This window comes from Vombatus ursinus, unplaced genomic scaffold (assembly GCF_900497805.2).
Source record: "Vombatus ursinus unplaced genomic scaffold, bare-nosed wombat genome assembly UNPS02000580.1, whole genome shotgun sequence".
In the NCBI taxonomy this organism is placed as follows: domain Eukaryota; kingdom Metazoa; phylum Chordata; class Mammalia; order Diprotodontia; family Vombatidae; genus Vombatus; species Vombatus ursinus.
Genome location: NW_020940358.1, coordinates 23,832,066 through 23,849,317, shown reverse-complemented (window position 1 = coordinate 23,849,317; position 17,252 = coordinate 23,832,066).

Genomic DNA, 17,252 nt, shown 5'->3' with positions numbered 1-17,252 from the left:
ACAAGGTTCCTGGAGGCTGGGTTGGAGTTTATTGTGTATTTGGAAAAGCAAATTCAGGAGGCAGCTAAGAACTTACACAAGTCACTCCAGTAACCATTAAGTGCTTAATTCTGGAAGAGATATTAAAAAATCAATGATCCTACCCTCAGGGAGATTATATGGGAGGGGAAGTTGACCTACATATGCATAAATATGCAATTACTTTGTAATAGTTCAAGGTAAACCATGAGTATAAAACTGTGCAGTAACATTTCAGTTGCACTTGACATTTATGAAGCACTTTCTTTACAATAACCATCTATGAAGTAGAGAGTGCAAATATTCCTATTGCTACAAATAACAAAATTAAGGGCTCAAGAGGTTAAATGACTTGCCTGTGGTCATATGGTGAGGAAAGTAAGATTTAATACCAGGTCTCTTGACTCCCAAGTCCACTGTTCTTTCTGCAACACACTGGTAAAGCATATTTAAAGAAAGGATAGGTCATTTCAGACTGGAGCTATCAGGGAAGGGTCATCTCTTGAGTTGAAGGTCATTCAAGCCTACTTCTGCTTGAGCGAAATCCTGTCAACAGCATCTCAAGCCAGTAATTATCCAGCCGTTTGAAGGTCTCCAAGTGTTAAGTGAGAATTTCAGAGACGTGAGAAAGCGCCGGGGATTGGACTAATCAGTGAAGGTTTTCTGAAGGTGGAAGGACCTGAGGTAGCCCTTGAAGAGTAGGAGGAAAATGAAAAAGCATTTATTAAGTACTATCTACATGCTGCACTCTGGGGATACAGATAAAAAAGGTGATGCAGTCCCTCTCAAGGAGCTCAGATGTTAATTGAAGGAGATCAGTCATAAAAAAGTTCAGCCATAGAGCTAATGGAGAGTCTCAGAATGAGATCCCAGTGGGTTCTGGGACTGTTCCATGCTGTGGAGGGAAGGAGACAAGGCAAGATAGGGAGGGTGCTTCTGGTGGTGGCAGATGTTTCCACAGCCTGGGATCATAAATGGGTTCTGGTATTGTCCTTAAATTATCCTGCACTGTAGGGGTAGAGGTTGAGGGAAGTGGGGAGGCTGCTTGTAGTGGTGGCGGGTCTTCCTGCAGCCTGGCCATCCCTGATAGGTTCATAGGTTGTGGGACATGGGGGGAGGGCAGAGTAGGGAGTGAGAGGAAGAATGCCCACATTGATAGCCAGCAGGTCTTCTCATCACCCAGAAAAGCAGAGTCTGGAAGACCTGAAATCAAGTCCTACTTTTACCAGTGACCATAGGCAAGTCATTTGATTTACCCCAATTTGTTTCCCCATCAAGAAAATGGAGATAACATGCACTATAATATGTACCTCACAATATTGTAAAATTCAATTGATACAATATATATAAAATGCTTTGAAGGATAGTTATTATTATTACTTAGATAAAAAACAAAAGTCATTCACAGCTGGAAAAGCAGTAAGAGCAAATTAATGGAAGTGTGTTAATTTGTACACAGCTAGATATGTATAAGGCATTGTTTGGTAGACTGTACAAGCATCCTGTCTTACTCTCTTTGCATCTTCCTCACATTACTAACAATGTTTGATAAATTGAACTGAATGAGATGGAATGGGTGGGGTTATGTGGAAAATAATTTGATTGGGGGCAGCTAGGTGGATAGAGCACTGGCTCTGGAGTCAGGAGGACCTGAGTTCAAATCAGGCCTGAGACACGTAACACTCACTAGCTGTGTGACTCTGGGCAAGTCACTTAACCTCAATTGCCTCACCAAGGAAAAAAAAATAATTTGATCGACCCAACAAAATTAGAAGCTTTCATTTTTGACAGTCCTTAGAGACAAATATGCATAGTAAGACAGCCAGACCTTGAATGCCAAAAGTATTTAGGTGTAATACACAACCTACCTTGTTTGCCTCACAGGGTGAGGGTGAGAGTGAGGATATTTAATTCAACAAACATTTATTAATCACCAAAATACAGGACCCTTTTAGATCCTGGAGATGGAAAAAGGAATAGGACAAGGTCCCAGGCCTCAAGGAGATTATAATATAAAATTGGGAGCAACTTAAAGAGTAAAAAATATTTTGCCAATTCAAGATATTAATATTAATCAAAAACAGACAGCATCCTAGCTTATATTTACGCCGTTAACTTAGAGGAGAACAAGTAAACTTCTTTCCCAGGATCTCATTTGTCTCATCAGTAGAATGATGGGATTAGAATAGATAATATCTAAAGTCCAAGATCCTCAGCTAGGTTTTCTAGCACTATATTAAATATTAATGATAATGGGCATCCTTATTTTCCCTGTGATCTTACTGGAAAGGCCTCTAACTGTTTTTTCCCATTATATGTAATGTTTACTTGGGATTTAAATAAATGTTCTTTGCTATATTAAGAGGTCCATTTAGTCCTATGATTTCTATAGTTTTTTTTTTTTTAAGTGAAAATGTGTATTGGGCTTTTTCAAAAGCCCTTTCAGAATATGGTTTATTTGATCATATTTATAATCTTTATTATGTTGAACCAACTTTGAATTCCTAGTATAAACCAAATATGGTCACAATGTATAATCTTTCTGATAGGTTATTATTGTATCCTACTTGCTAATGTTTCAAAATTTTGTATCAATGTTCATTAGGATAGTGGTCTTTCCTTTTTTTACACTGTCCCTGGTTTAGGTATCAAGACCATATTTGTATCATAGAAAAAGATCATAAGAGTTCCTTCTTTTCTTATTAGTGCAGTTTATGTACTGTTAGAATTTATTGTTTGGCTGTTTGATAAAATTTACTTGTGAATTTACCCAGTCATGGAGCATTTATGGCTTGTTCAATTTCTTTCTTTTTTTTCTGATATTGGTTATTTGAAAACTCTATTTCTTCTTTTGCTAATCTAGATATTTTCTCTTTTTTTTAAGTATTCATCACTTTCTCCTAAGATGTCAGTTTTGTTAGCATATAACTGGGCAAAGTGATTTCTAATCATTTCCTTTATTTCCTTTTCAGTGTTTCTAAAGTCTTGATTTTCATATGTGATATGAACAATTTGATTTTCTTCTCCTTTTAAAAAATCAAGTTAATTTCCAAAAGTCCTTTTCTCTTATTCTTTAAGATACAGTAACCATCTCCTAAGTTTCTCAGACTTTTAAGTTATTTGAATTGTGGTTACACACAATAGCATTGCTAGGATAAGAGAAACAACCAATGGGAAGAAAACTTCATAAAACATTTTTTATAAGTATCTGATCTCCAAGACATAAAGAATATGATACGGGGCAGGTAGGTGCCGCAGTGCATAGAACACCAGCCCTGAAGTCAGGAGGACCTGAATTCAAATCCCCCCTCAAACCAAACACTTGACACTTAACTAGCTGTGTGACCTTGGGCAAATCACTTAACCCCAATTGCCTAATACAAATGGTCCAGAGCCTGGATCTGACCCTTGGAGCCTCCGATTCTCTGGACTGCTCCACCTTACCATCTGCTACCTTGCTCAATGAAAGTACTCTTCTCCCCCCTTGCTTGCTTTTCAGCTCCCCTTTATATTTTATCTGCCTCTATTACAATGTAAGTTTTTTGAGAATAGGGACCATCTTGTTTTTTTTTGTATTTGTATCCCAGAACTTAATTATAGTGTTTTGCACATATTAAGTCCTTAATACATCCAATCTCTCTTTCTCTCTCTTTCTCTTTCCCTCTCTTTCATCAACATAAATCTATTAGATCAAAAGCCATTCCTGAATGGGTAAATGGTCAAAGGATAGGAACAAACCATTCTCAAAAGAAAAATTGTAAACTATTAACAACCATGTGAAAGATTATTTGAAGTCATTAATAATAAGAAATAAAGATCAAAATGATTGAAGGCTTACCCACCTAGAAAATTGGCAAAGAGAAAGGAATAAGAATTTCTTAATTACCTACCAAGTGCCAAGGATTATGGCAACCTAAGAAACAATGAATAAAAAGGATTTAGAAAAGCATGGGAAAACTTATATAAGTTAGGCTCAATAAACATTATACATAATGGCTACAAAAATCAAAACTGAATGCCAAGTAATTATATGACCAAGCTTGGCCCCAACCAAGGGCTGTATCTCATCCTTCCTTATATGCAGACAATGGAGGACTATGGTAAGGAATATTATCTATACCATCAGATTCAGTTGATATGCTAGTTAGCTTTTCTGAACTGCTGTTTTTTTTTTTTCCTTTGAAGATTAGCTCAATGGATAGAGTAGGAGAAGGGATTTATTTTGAAAATGAAGCTGATGTAAAACCAAGAGATATTTTTAAAAGTTTAAATAAAAGTTAAAAGGCATAGGAAAAAATACAGTTAATAAAAATTAAAGCATAATTTAGTTATATAAAATAAAATAAAAACTAAATTGGCTGTTCAGTGGAGACATGAGAAAGTGTAGGTACAGAATATTGCAAAGGCTGTCAAATGTTGCTGTATTTGTTGACTTAATTTGCTTTGTCACAAGACAGAAGAATTCAAGGGGTAAAGGGATTTATCAGGATATGGTTGGTATCAAAATAAAAGACTTCTGAAAGACTTCATAAAAATAAATAATAAGAATAGAAAAGCCAAAATAACATAATATAATCCAAGTTGTTTGATTCATTTCCTCTGCACATTTCTTTTCTCCCTCACTGGATTTGACTTCAAAATTTTACAATGGAGAACTTTCCATTCCAGCTGGGCTACCTTCCCCTGTAGAATTTTAATTCAAGAGACCCTACCTATCCTTTTTCTAAACCTTTTAAAATTTGTTGTGCCAGAATCTAAAGGGTGCATGCCAAGCTTACCTCTCCTCTATCACAAGTTCTAAGATAAGGCAGTTACATTCTCTCCAAGGTTTCTATTATTTCTACCTGAGCAACCAGCTTCTCCTTGTTGATATGAGCCATCTCCAGAATAGCAGTTTCTCTCATCGCTTCCTCCACCTTTTGAAGGATAAAATTCACATCAAGACGCAAATTTCTTAGTTGCTCTAAAAGAACAGTATGGCCAAAGCCTGGGTAATTGAAACTCTTCCTGATTACTGTACCAGGCCTCTCTGCCAAATTCCTTTTCTGTATCTTTAGATGAACTGTACTATACGTGGCTGACAGAAATCTGCTTCCATTGATCTTACATGAGTAGATCGTGTCGTTCAGTCATGCCTGACTCTTTGTAACCCCATGTGGGATTTTCTTGGCATAAATACTGGTGTGGTTTGCCATTTCCTTCTCCAGCTCTTTTTACAGATGGGAAAACTGAGGCAAAAAAAACCATTAAGTAACTTGCCCAGGGTCACATAGCTAATAAGTGTCTGAGGTTAGATTGGAGCTCAGGTCTTCCTGACTCCAGGCCTGGTGCTCTATCCACTGGGCCACCCAGCTGCTGTAAAGCAAAGAAGCAAATTTGACTTCATAGGTATCACTGGGGCTTGTTGGACCCTTGACTTCAATATGGCTTTGGAAGGGTATACCTTATTCAAATAGAACAGGGTAGGGAAAGGGGAAGGTGGTAAAAATCTTCTTAACATACAATAAAGGTCATAGAATGCTTATGCTATTACTACCATATTAAAGTCAAGGTCCTATTCCAACAAACCTCACTGTTACCTATGAAATCAAATTTGCTTCTTTGCTTTGGGATCTTTCTTTCAGCTCCCTTTAACCTGTACTTTGTGCATTTGTGTACAGACAATCTGAGGCCAGGAGTTTTATTAACGACTCCTTTCTTGCATTTATTTCCTGTGCAAATCTGGACACCACTGATGTGTCTTTCTGTGTTTTGCTACTTGGCTTTCTAGCTTGGAATGTAAATGGAGGCACTTTTCTCTCTGTTTTTCCCTCCTGTTTCTAACCACCAGAGGGACTGCGAGTGAGGCCAGAAACCTTGAAGCAATACAGCTCTAGGCATTAACAGCCTCACTAACGCTGGCTGGCACCTGTGTGGGTCTCCAGCTCAGACCAAGGGACGTATGCAAAGTCATCATTTCCTCCCTGTGGGGGCTAAGTTGGTCTCCTAAGTAACCGGGAGGGTTGCTGTCTTATAGCTTAGCTTGTTGGTTTGTGGTTTTGTTTTTTTGTTTTCCCCTGACTTCAGTATATACAAATGAAAAAGGAAATTGAGTCAAGGGGTTAGAGTTTAGACCCATGCAATTTTTAGAGCTCTAAAAATAACAAGAACAACACATTCTCTCTATCTTTAGCTCCACCCCCACCCCCTAGCATGTGCTGTAGGGGAAAATAGTCTTCTTCTTTGAAAAGAGTGAAATCCTTTCTCTCTCTATCTCCCTCTGTGAGTCAGCAACCAATGCAAATGGCTTAGGTTTGATGACCATTGATTTTTAAAATACCAGTTAGTTAAATAGCGGGAATATAAAATTAAATAGGCAAAAGAAAACTCCCAGTGCTGGCTGAAGCAGCCAGGAACACACAAGGGGGAGAAAAGGAAATAAAGGTATTGACTGACAAATATTCTAGCTTTTCCTTAGAGAGAGAAAAGGACGAGGTAAAAGTGTCACTACCATCTTATCCTCCTGGTCCAAGCCTGGTCAGCAAGGAAGGTCCCAATTTACCCCGCGTTCCTGATCCAGTCGCCTACACCCTCTGCTCCTGCCCATCATTCTGCTCAGATGACCTTTCTGACCCTTCGTCATCTCGTCAAGGTGATTCCCCTATAATTGCCTGAGACCTTTTTCCTCTTCCCAGAAGTCCATCCAAGATCAGGGCAAGGCCACAAGAACCTCTGGCATGCTGAATAATCTGTCCTGCCATAAACAGTTCCTCTGTCCTCATTTTCCATAGCAATGTGATAGGCACAGCAAAGGCAGGTTCCATGTTTTGTTTTAAAGTCTATTTGATTACATTTGCAAGACTCAAGGCAAATATTGAGTGTTCCAAAAGTCTTAGTGCACTTTTAAGCTTTAAACTGTGGAGCACTTTGTACATTCTTACTTGCCCTTAGATACACTCCATCATGTTTAAGAGTGCTTCATTTGTGTATTTTGAGCCATGGTTCAGAAATCTAAATTTGATTCTAAGACACTATTTTTTAAAATAGCATTTTATTTTTTTCAGTCACGTGTAAAGACAATTTTTGACATTCATTTTTTATAAAATTTTGGGTTCCAAATTTTCTCCCTCCCTTCTTCCCTTCTCTCCCTGCATCCCTAAGATGGGGAAACAATTTTATATAGGTTATATACGAAGATGCTGTCTTCTTAACCAGCAGTCCATTTCTCAAACCTACCTTTGTCTTCTGGATTGGTAGAGGTAACAGAAACATCACCTCTGCCACTAAGGCCTTTAATTTTTCCTTAAGATTTTGTACTCCTTGTCAACACTTTCTGAATTCTTTTTGATAATATCATGTATTCCTGCTGTTAATGACCAGAAGTGCATAGCAGTCCTGTGGTTTTCATAAGTCTTTGGAAATTCTCTGTCCTGGATTCATGTCCCAAGAATGCAGCCGATCTCTCTATTATTAATGTTCAAAGGACAAACCACTGCCTCACTATCCCTCACAGGAGTGGGGAACCTGCAGCCTCAGGAGGAAATCACCAGCCATTACAGAAAAACATCACTTCTTCCTCTGGCCCATAGTGCATAGTCCTCCTAATGGTACCTGTGGATACATATCTCCTTCCTTGGAGCACAAATAGGTGCTTCTTGCTCGGTCAGTCCGATGACTTTGCATAGCTCTGCCTCACTTAAATTCAATTCGCTTGCAAGTCAAGAAGTCACCCTCCTGATGTCATCGGTTCTCTTCAAGAACAAACGACGAACAACAAACCCATTTGCTCCTCTTCGGGAAGAGCCTAATGTCTGTTGCTTAGCTCCAAGTGTTCAGTGGTCCTCTTTTTCTCTTTCCTCATCTGTGCTGTTTTTTTTCTGCCCTCCAGGCTCCTGACGTAGTCTAGGTTTCCTCTCTGCCTCTTCAGATACGATATTAATAACATCCTGACAGACTACCATGATTTATAAAATAATAATGATAATAATAATAATAATAATAATGATGATGATGATGATGATGATGATGTCCACTTTGAATTTATACCATAGATGCAAAGATGGTTCAGCATTAGGAAAACAATAAATATAATTCATCATATGAAAAACAAAAACATCCCAAACTACATGATTATCTCAATAAATGCAGAAAAAGCCTTTGACACCAATTTATGCTAAACAACAACAACAAAAACCCTTGCAAAGTATAGACATAGAAGGATCTTTTTTTTTAAATGTGAAATGTATCTGTCTAAAACCAAAAGCAAGCATCATATGCAATGGAGATATACTAGAAGCTTTCTTAGTATATGTAGGAGTAAAGCAAGGATGCTCACTCTTCCCAATATTATTTGATATAGTTTTGGAAATGCAAATAATAGTAATAAGTCAAGAGAAAGAAATTAAAGGAGTATAAATGGTCAAGGAGGAGATAAAACTATTCCTATTTACTAATGATATGATGATTTAGATAGAAAATCCTAGGGAGGGATTGCTAGATGGTACAGTGGATAGAGCACTAGCCCTGGAGTCAGGAGGACCTGGGTCCAAATCTGGCCTCAGACACTTGACACTTACTAGCTGTGTGACCCTGGGCAAGTCACTTAGCCCATTACCTAGCCCCACTCCAACAAAAAAAAAATCCTAGGTATCTAGCAAAGATACTAATTAAAAAAATAGCTTTAGCAAAATCTCAGGCTGCAAAATAAATCCTCAAAAATACACAGCATTTTAATATAATAACAAAACCCAAGAGGCAATAATAGAAAGGGGAATCTCATTCCAAATAACTATAAAATATATAACATATCTGGGGATCAGTCTACCAAACCTTACAAAATACTTATCGAGGTTCGATTACAGAGTGCTCCTTAAAGACGTAAAGAAGAACTTAAGTAGCTAGAGGACTATTTAGGCTGCACCAGGCCAATATAATAAAAATGACAAGGTCACCAAAACTAATTTACAGTTTTGATGTTTGACCCTTCAAATGATCAAGGAAATACCTTATAGAACTTGTAAAATAATAATCAAATTCATGTGAAAAAAAATAAGAGATCTAGAATATTGAGGGAAATGATGAAAAGAGGTAGGAATGGAGAATGAGTAGCACTTCTGGACCTCAAATTATAATATAAAGCAGCAGTGATCAAAAGCCTTTGATGGTTAAGAAAAAATAGAGAGGCATATCAATGGAAAATGAATAAACAAGAGAAAATCAGATGGAGCTCAGTAACCCAGTCTTCAATAAACTAGAAAGCCTAAATGACTTAGGAAAGGATTTCTTATTTAATAAAAACTGCTTATTAAACTAGGAAGCAGTCTGGCAGAAATTAGCCTTGGACCAACACCTTATACCGTATCCATTTTAAAGGGATACATGACCTTAATATTAAAGATCGTAATAGAAAATAATCACAAGAGAAACAGCTCATATATCTTTCATGGCTATCAGTAGATATTTTCTTAACCAAATAGGGGTAGAGTCAATTACAAAATATAAACCAAGAACTATGATTATATGAAGTCAAAAACTTCAAAATTAATGTACCTAGGATAAGAATGAAAATTGTTGGGTCAAATGAGGAAAAAAAATCTTTGTATCAATAATTTTCTGACAAGAGCCTGGCATCATATATATATATATATATAGATAGATAGATAGACAGATAGATAGAAAGATAGATAGATAGATTGATAGATAGATAGCTATAGATATAGATATATAGATAGATAGAGATAGATATATGTGTGTGTATTCACACACACACACATACACACAATTAACAGATGTATATTTGTGAATATATATCACATATATATACATACATCTAATCAGTAGATAAAGTGATCAAAGGATATAAAGAAACTGTTCTCAAAAAAAAAGAAGTGTAAACTATTTTTGTTGTGTGTGCATTTTTTTTTTTTAGGCAATTGGAGTTAAGTGTCTTGCCCATGGTCACACAGCTAGTAAGTGGCAAATGTTTGGTTTGAGGTTGAATTTGAACTCAGGTCCTCCTGACTTCAGGGCCAGTGCTCTATCTACTGCGCCACCTAGCTGCCCCTAGAAGTGTAAACTATTAAGAACCATATGCATTGTATCAAATTTCTCTCATAGGAGTTTGGTATCCAATATATATAAACAATTAATAAATATGTATGAAACTAATAGCCATTCCCTAATAGATAAATGGTCAAAAGATATGAACAGTTCTCAAAAGAACTGCAAAGTATTCACAACCACTTGAAAAATTCTCCAAATCACTAATAATAAGAGAAATGCAGATTAAATAAGTCCTGAGGTTTTACTTCACGTTGGCAAAAATGATTTTAAAAAATAGCAGCAATCAATGTTGGAGGGGTTGTGGTACGTTACTACATTGTTGGTGGACTTTTGAAATGGTACAAACATTTTGGAAAGCAATTATAAATTATGCAAATAAAGTGATTAGACTGTACATATACTTCGAACTAGAGATTCCATTACTGGGCTTATACCCCAAAGAAGCCATCAACAAGAAAAAAAACAAATATGTGCCAAAATATTTATAGCAGCACTTTTCGTGATAGCTAAGAGTTGGAAACAAAGTAGATGCCTATCAATCGGGGAATGACTAAACAAATTGTGTTAAATGAGTGTAATGGAATACTACTGTGCTGTAAGAAATGATGTATGTGATAAATACAGAGTAACATGGAAAGATCCATATGAACTGATGCAGAGTGAAGTAAGCAGGGTCAAGAAAATGATATCTACTATTACAATGTAAATGGAATGAACAATGTCACACCAAAAAATCAAAAGTAAGTGTAACAAAATTATAAAGATCAAGAGGGAATCACATGAAGAAATATGAAAAGACATCCCCAACCTACCCCTTCATGGAGGTGAGGAGTCTACAGGTGTTACACATTGCACATATGTTCAGACTTTTTTCAATATACTGATCAGTTGTGCTGCCTTTTGTTTTCCTCTCTGAAAATTACTATTTATTATGTGGGATAGTTCCCTGGGAGTGACAGGGGGAGGGATATTGCTATAATGGGATGCTATAATGATATAACAAACAGTAAATACCCACAAAAACACATTAAAATAAAACAAATATCCAAAGTAATATTCCAAACAACTGACAATAAAATAATTGAAAAACAGGGGCAGCTAGATGGTGCAGTGGATAGAGCACTGGCCCTGGATTTAGGAGGACCTAAGTTCAAATCCAACCTCAGACACATAACACTTACTAGCTGTGTGACCCTGGGCAAGTCACTCAACCCCATTGCCTAGCCAAAAAATAAAATAATTGAAAATCAGAACAACTTCAAGGCTTCACCTCACATCCAGCAAATTGGCAAAAATAACAAAAAATAGAATGGTCAATTTTGGAGGGGTTACAGGAAGATAGAAACACTAAGGCAATGTTGATGGATCTGTCAATCAGTACAATCACTTGAAAAGCAATTTTGAATTATGCAAATAAAGTGACTAAAAAATCCATACCCTTTGACCCAGAGATTCCACTGCTAGGCTAATACCCCAAGGATGTCATTGATAAGAAGAAAATACTCATAGACACCAAAATATTTATAGCAAAATTTTTTGTGATAGGCAAGAAAGACTTGTAAACAAAGTTGATGTCCATTAATTGGAGAATGATTAAATATATTGTGGTACACGAACATAATGGAATATTACTGTGCTGTGAGAATTGATGACTAAGATGAACACAGGAAACATGGAAAGATCAGCTTGAACTGATACAGAATATAGAGTGGCTCTGTAAACAGAGCCAAGAAAACAACACGTGTGTGTGTGTGTGTGTGTGTGTGTGTGTGTATACACACAATGACTACAACAATGTAAATGGAAAGGTCAACTATGAAAAAAACAGAACAAAAGTAAATGCTGCAAAATTACAAAGAATAAGCATTTCTTGAGAGAAGAGATATGAAAAGACACCCCCATTCTACTCCTTTTCAGAAGTTGGAGGGCCACAATTGTAATACATTATATACATTTTCAGACTTTTTCAATGTATTGATACATTATATTGATTTTTTAACTCTTTTCTTTTAAAATATTATTTGTTATATGAGATGGCTTACTGGAAGAGAGAGAAGAGGGAGACTAGGGGAATTATGATGATTTTTTAAAAATGACATCAATAAAAACATTTTTAAAAAATAAAGGAAGAGCAAAGGAATAGGAACAGACACCTTCCATTATATATTACTGGTGTTGACCAGATTCTTTCTCTTTTTCCACCCCTGTGATAGGAGCTGTGCTTGTTTTCTATGGATATCAGGTATTTCACTGGGGGTAGTTGCTAAGGAAGAGCCCCTCAAGTGGCTTTGGCCTTTCCTGTTACCCCCACTCCAATATCACTCTCCATCACCTTTTTCTTGAGCAGTGTCCCCAGCACTCTTGTACACTGGATGTGTTACTTCCAGAAGCAGGTAAACCACTTGGTGGACCTTTAAGGTTGAGGGGATTGTTTGACTTCTTTGCCACCTGAAGTTTAAGTGGCCTAGTCTATGTTGTTTGTCTTTCATTTTAGAAGAGGACCAATGGCATCACAGGGTGATGTCTTAACTCCTTTATGAATTGGAATTAATGAGGCAGAATTTCACAAAGTCATCAACCTCCCTCTCTCTTACAGAGTCTTCCAAGTCCAGTGGCAAGACAAAAATCAAGATGACTGGAGATGGCCTGGGATGCAGTGGATGACCTTGGTGTCTTTAATGTCTAACCAAGCTCTAAGCATTCCACAGCACTTGATTTAGCCAATTAATTGGCTGTTGGAACAAATTGTTCTCATCGGCCCATTCTCTGGGGGGAAGTCTTCACATGCTTGGGGTAGACACCCCTCTAATTCACAGATGGGTTCGAGGTCTGTCAGCTACTGTCAACCTGGTTTAGCCCATCTGCTGAGAAGGTTTTACTGGGTATGGCCACTACTCACACTATAGCTTCTTAGAGGCACAGGTGAGAGCTAAGTGCCAGACACCAAAGGTGGATGAGGAGACCTTAAAAGAGCTTGGCAAGCCCTCATGCCAGAGTTGCTAGTACTCCTTGAACACTCCATATACCTTGGCCTAGCCCATAAAGGAGGTGTATCACATGCTACAGTTGAGCTCCTATTGCTTATAAGGAATGATTTCCTGAGTTTTCGACCCAGTAACTGTGGAGGAAGGGGGAAGTTACATCTTACATATCCCTTTTAGCCTTGAAAGGTATATTCTTTTATTTTCTTATTCTTAAAAAGTTGGTTTCTATTGCATTTTATGAACCATGGGTCCCTCATTAAATTTTAGCCCTGGAGTCTAAATCATTGGACATGGCACAGAATAATTCCCTTCTTCTTTGCAAAAAGGAGGAAGGAAAAAAGGAGGAGGAAAAAAGGAAAAATTATAAGAGGACTCAAAAAAGTGAATGAGCAATCATAATAGTGAATATGAATGGGATCAACTTATTCATAAATGAAGGAAGGCAACAGAATAGTTTTGAAAGTAGAACCTAACAATATGTTGCTTACAAGAAAAACACTTAAAATATAAAGATTCACATAGGCATGATGGCATAAGGCAAAATTTATTGTGCTTCAAAATTCAAAAAAAGGAGTAGCAATCATGATTTCAGACAATATTAAAAATGGGGTGGTTAAAAGAGACAAGCAGGAAAACTACATTTTGCTTAAAGCTACCTAGATAATGAAAAATGTTAATACCTCATATATAAACTGAATGACTTTGGATCTAAGGTCCTGAAAGAAAGGTTAATTGAATTACAAGGAGAAATAAACAGAGAAATTATAATAGTTGTGCACTTTCATGTGTTCATTTCAGACCTAGACAAAATTAACAAAAAGATGAATGAGAAAGAAGTCAAATATCTGAAGAGGGTTTTAGAAAATTAAATATGATTGAACTCTGACAATTACTGAGTAGGAGTAAAAAGGAACATACACATACATATATAATTCTCAACTTTGTAAGATATCTTTAAAAATTGACTGTACTAACACATAAAAACCTCATAAATAAATGCAGAAAAACAGAAATGTTAAACACGTCTTTTACTCACCATAATATAATAAAAATTATAATGAAAAGCATTTGAAAGAACAATTCAAACTTAAATGGAGCCTAAATCATTTAACTGTAAAGAATTGGTTGGTCAAAAAACAAAATCATAGAAACTATAGATAATTTCATCAAATAAAATTACAAAAATGAGACAACATACCAAAACTTTTGGAAGAGTGTATAAAGGAGTATTATTTTATGTGTTAAAAGTCCCCTAGTATGGCGGCAGGAGTTGGGGAGAAGAGAAAGACTGTAAGTCAGGTACTGAACTCACTGAAGAAAAAAGGAGGAGTGTTTGGGAAGTCAGTAGATAACAGCTACCAGAATCTTGATTAGGTGGTAAATGACTGATTGGTTGGTTGTTGTTCTTTGTTCTTGAGGAGGACCAAAATTACATCACTATGTTGGAGTCAAGGTACAGTGTGTCCAACTGTGGCTGATCAGGCCAATATGACTTGGAATGCTCTACCACAGGTCAGGCACAAATAGTCGACGAGAACATTTGGAGTGAAGATGTCTTTAAATTAGCACATCTCAAGTTTCTTTTGAGCTACTGCAATTCTGCTTCCATTATAGAGCACAGAGCCTTCTTTGAGGCAGGCATGCCATGCTGTGCAGTCTGGTCCTTTGCCAGTATTGTCCATGTCATGCAAGAGATTCCAAAGTTCTTCAGAGAGACCTTGAGAGTGTTCTTGCATTGCTTCTTCTGACCACCATGTGAGTGTCTGTCTTGTGTGAGTTTTCTATAAAATAGTATTTTAGGCAAACATATATTTGGCATTTGAACAACATGGCCAGCCCATTGGAGTTGTGCTCTCTGCAGTAGAGTTTGAATGCTTGGCAGTTTAGCTCAGGAAAGGACCTCAATGTCTGGTCCCTTATTTTGCCAGGTGACCTTCAGAATCTTGCTAAGACAAATCAAATGGTAGGGATTCAGTTTCCTGCCATGGCACTGGTATATTGTCCAGGTTTCACAAGCACACAGCAATGAGGTCAGCACAATGACTCTGTAGACCTTCAGTCTGGTAGGAAGTCTAATCCCTCTTCTTTCTCATACTTTCCTTCAAAGCATTCTAAATACTGAGCTAGCTCTGGCAATGCATGCCTTAACCTCATCATCTATATGTACACCCCTGCAAAGTATACTGCCAAGCTAAGTGAACTTATCCACGGTATTTAAAATGTCTCCATTTGCTGTAATCACTGGTTCCACACAGGGATGGTGAGGTGCTGGCTGGTGAAGAACCTGTGTTTTCTTGGTGTTAATTGTTAGGTCAAAATCAGTACAAGTAGCAGAGGACCGATCTGCACTTTGTTGCATCTCAGCTTTATGGATTGAGTGAACCTCAAAGGAGAGGTTACTGAGTGATGGTAGTATCAGGAGAGCCTGGAAATGGCAATGGGGATCAAAGAGTTGTCCAGCTCCCATGCTTCTACCAATGAGTTGGGGAATATAAATAAATGTGCAACTGGAAAGGGTAACCTTTCCAATTGGTTGGTTGGTTGTTGTCCTTTGTTCTTGAGGAGGACCAAAATGACATCACTATGTTGGAGTCAAGGTACAGTGTATCCAACTGTGGCTGATCAGGCCAATATGAGCTTGGAATGGTCTACCTCAGGTCAGGCACAAATAGTCCATGAAAGAGGGTGCCAGGTTTTAATGAGAGCCATAAGACGGAAGGAGTAGGAAAGGAAAAGATTTAAGATGAAAACATGTTTGTTACCTATGGAGCAGGCATTCCAGAGAGCACAGTATTAAGGATGGGCAACTTTAGAGTGGAATATTGGGGATGGTGAGGAGAATGGGAACAAGGGAGTGGGCAGATGGGTGAGTAGTGACAGTTGGAGGGGATTCAGAATCACTAGGATGACTTGGGTATGATAAGGTAAGAGTTTGTCAGCTCTTGAGGAATGAGTTCAGGGGGGTTATTAACATCCCTAAGGGTTTGGCCCCTGGAGTTCTCTCAGGGCATTAGACAGTACTGAGTAGCTGGAAGGTGGAGAGGAGGTATCTATATGAAGGCAAGCTTAAGCAGGTTATTTGTGGAAGGAATGAATGGCATTTCAGATTTCAGTCCTTCCCAGTACGCAGACTAGGCCAGCAGATAAGTGGAAGGAGCTCAATGGAGTGATGCTTCTTTCTTCTTGGCCAGGCAGGCATGGCCAGGCTAGGAGACCCAGGAAAGATCTCCGAATGAAGAAAGAAAATTGGGAGGTGGCTTCTAATAGAGAAACTCATGGAATCAGAATTGGAAGAGATCTTATGCCACGAATATCAGATTGAGATGAAACCTTGGAGAGAATCTACTTTGATCTCTTCATTTTACAGGTAAGGAAACTGAGGTCTAGGGAGTTTATTTGACTTGCTCAAGGTCAAACAATGAGTTAAGGCACAGCTGGAATTAGAATTTAGGTCTATATTCTCCAGGTCAGAGTTCTCTCTCTCTCTCTCTCTCTCTCTCAAAAATAAATATTTTATAATCAAAACCAAATGCTGTGAATCTATAATGACCAAGTTTGACTCTAAACAAGAGATAAGAGAAGGCATTTCTTTGTAGGGGTGGGGAACTATATGTGTAAAACACTACATGTGATATCCATTCCCCCTCCCTCCAATGTTTGTTGGTTGTGCTGAACAATTTGTTTTCCTCTTTTTTATTCTTTGTTATAAGTCAAGTTCTTATTTTGACTCTGTTTAGACCGTTCCACCATTTCTCAGCAGCCTCTTCACCCTGAAAGATCCCTCTGCCTCAACAGTCTCCCCTCTAATGGGTGAATTCCTCCCCAGAATGTCCATTTTGAGGAAGTGCTCTAGACAGCCATGCTTACTCTTCCATTCCACTCCTAGCTTCTTCTGCCTCTTTGGACTTTACCACGGCAGAATGGTAGTACCTTCTCTTCCCCCCCCCCCCTCAAGGCACTTTTCAGCTTCCTTTTATGTTTTGTCTCCCCCCTTAGAGTGTCAGCTCCTTGGGGGCAGGGACTACCATTCCTTTTGCTTGTATGTGTATTTTGTTCAGTTGTTTTCAGTGGTGTCTGACTCTTTGTGACCCCCAGTTGGGGTTTTCTTGAAAGAGGTACTGAAGTGGTTTGCCATTTCCTTCTCCAGCTCATTTTTCAGATGAGGAAACTGAGGCAAATAGTGTTAAGTGCCTTGCCCAGGGTCACCCA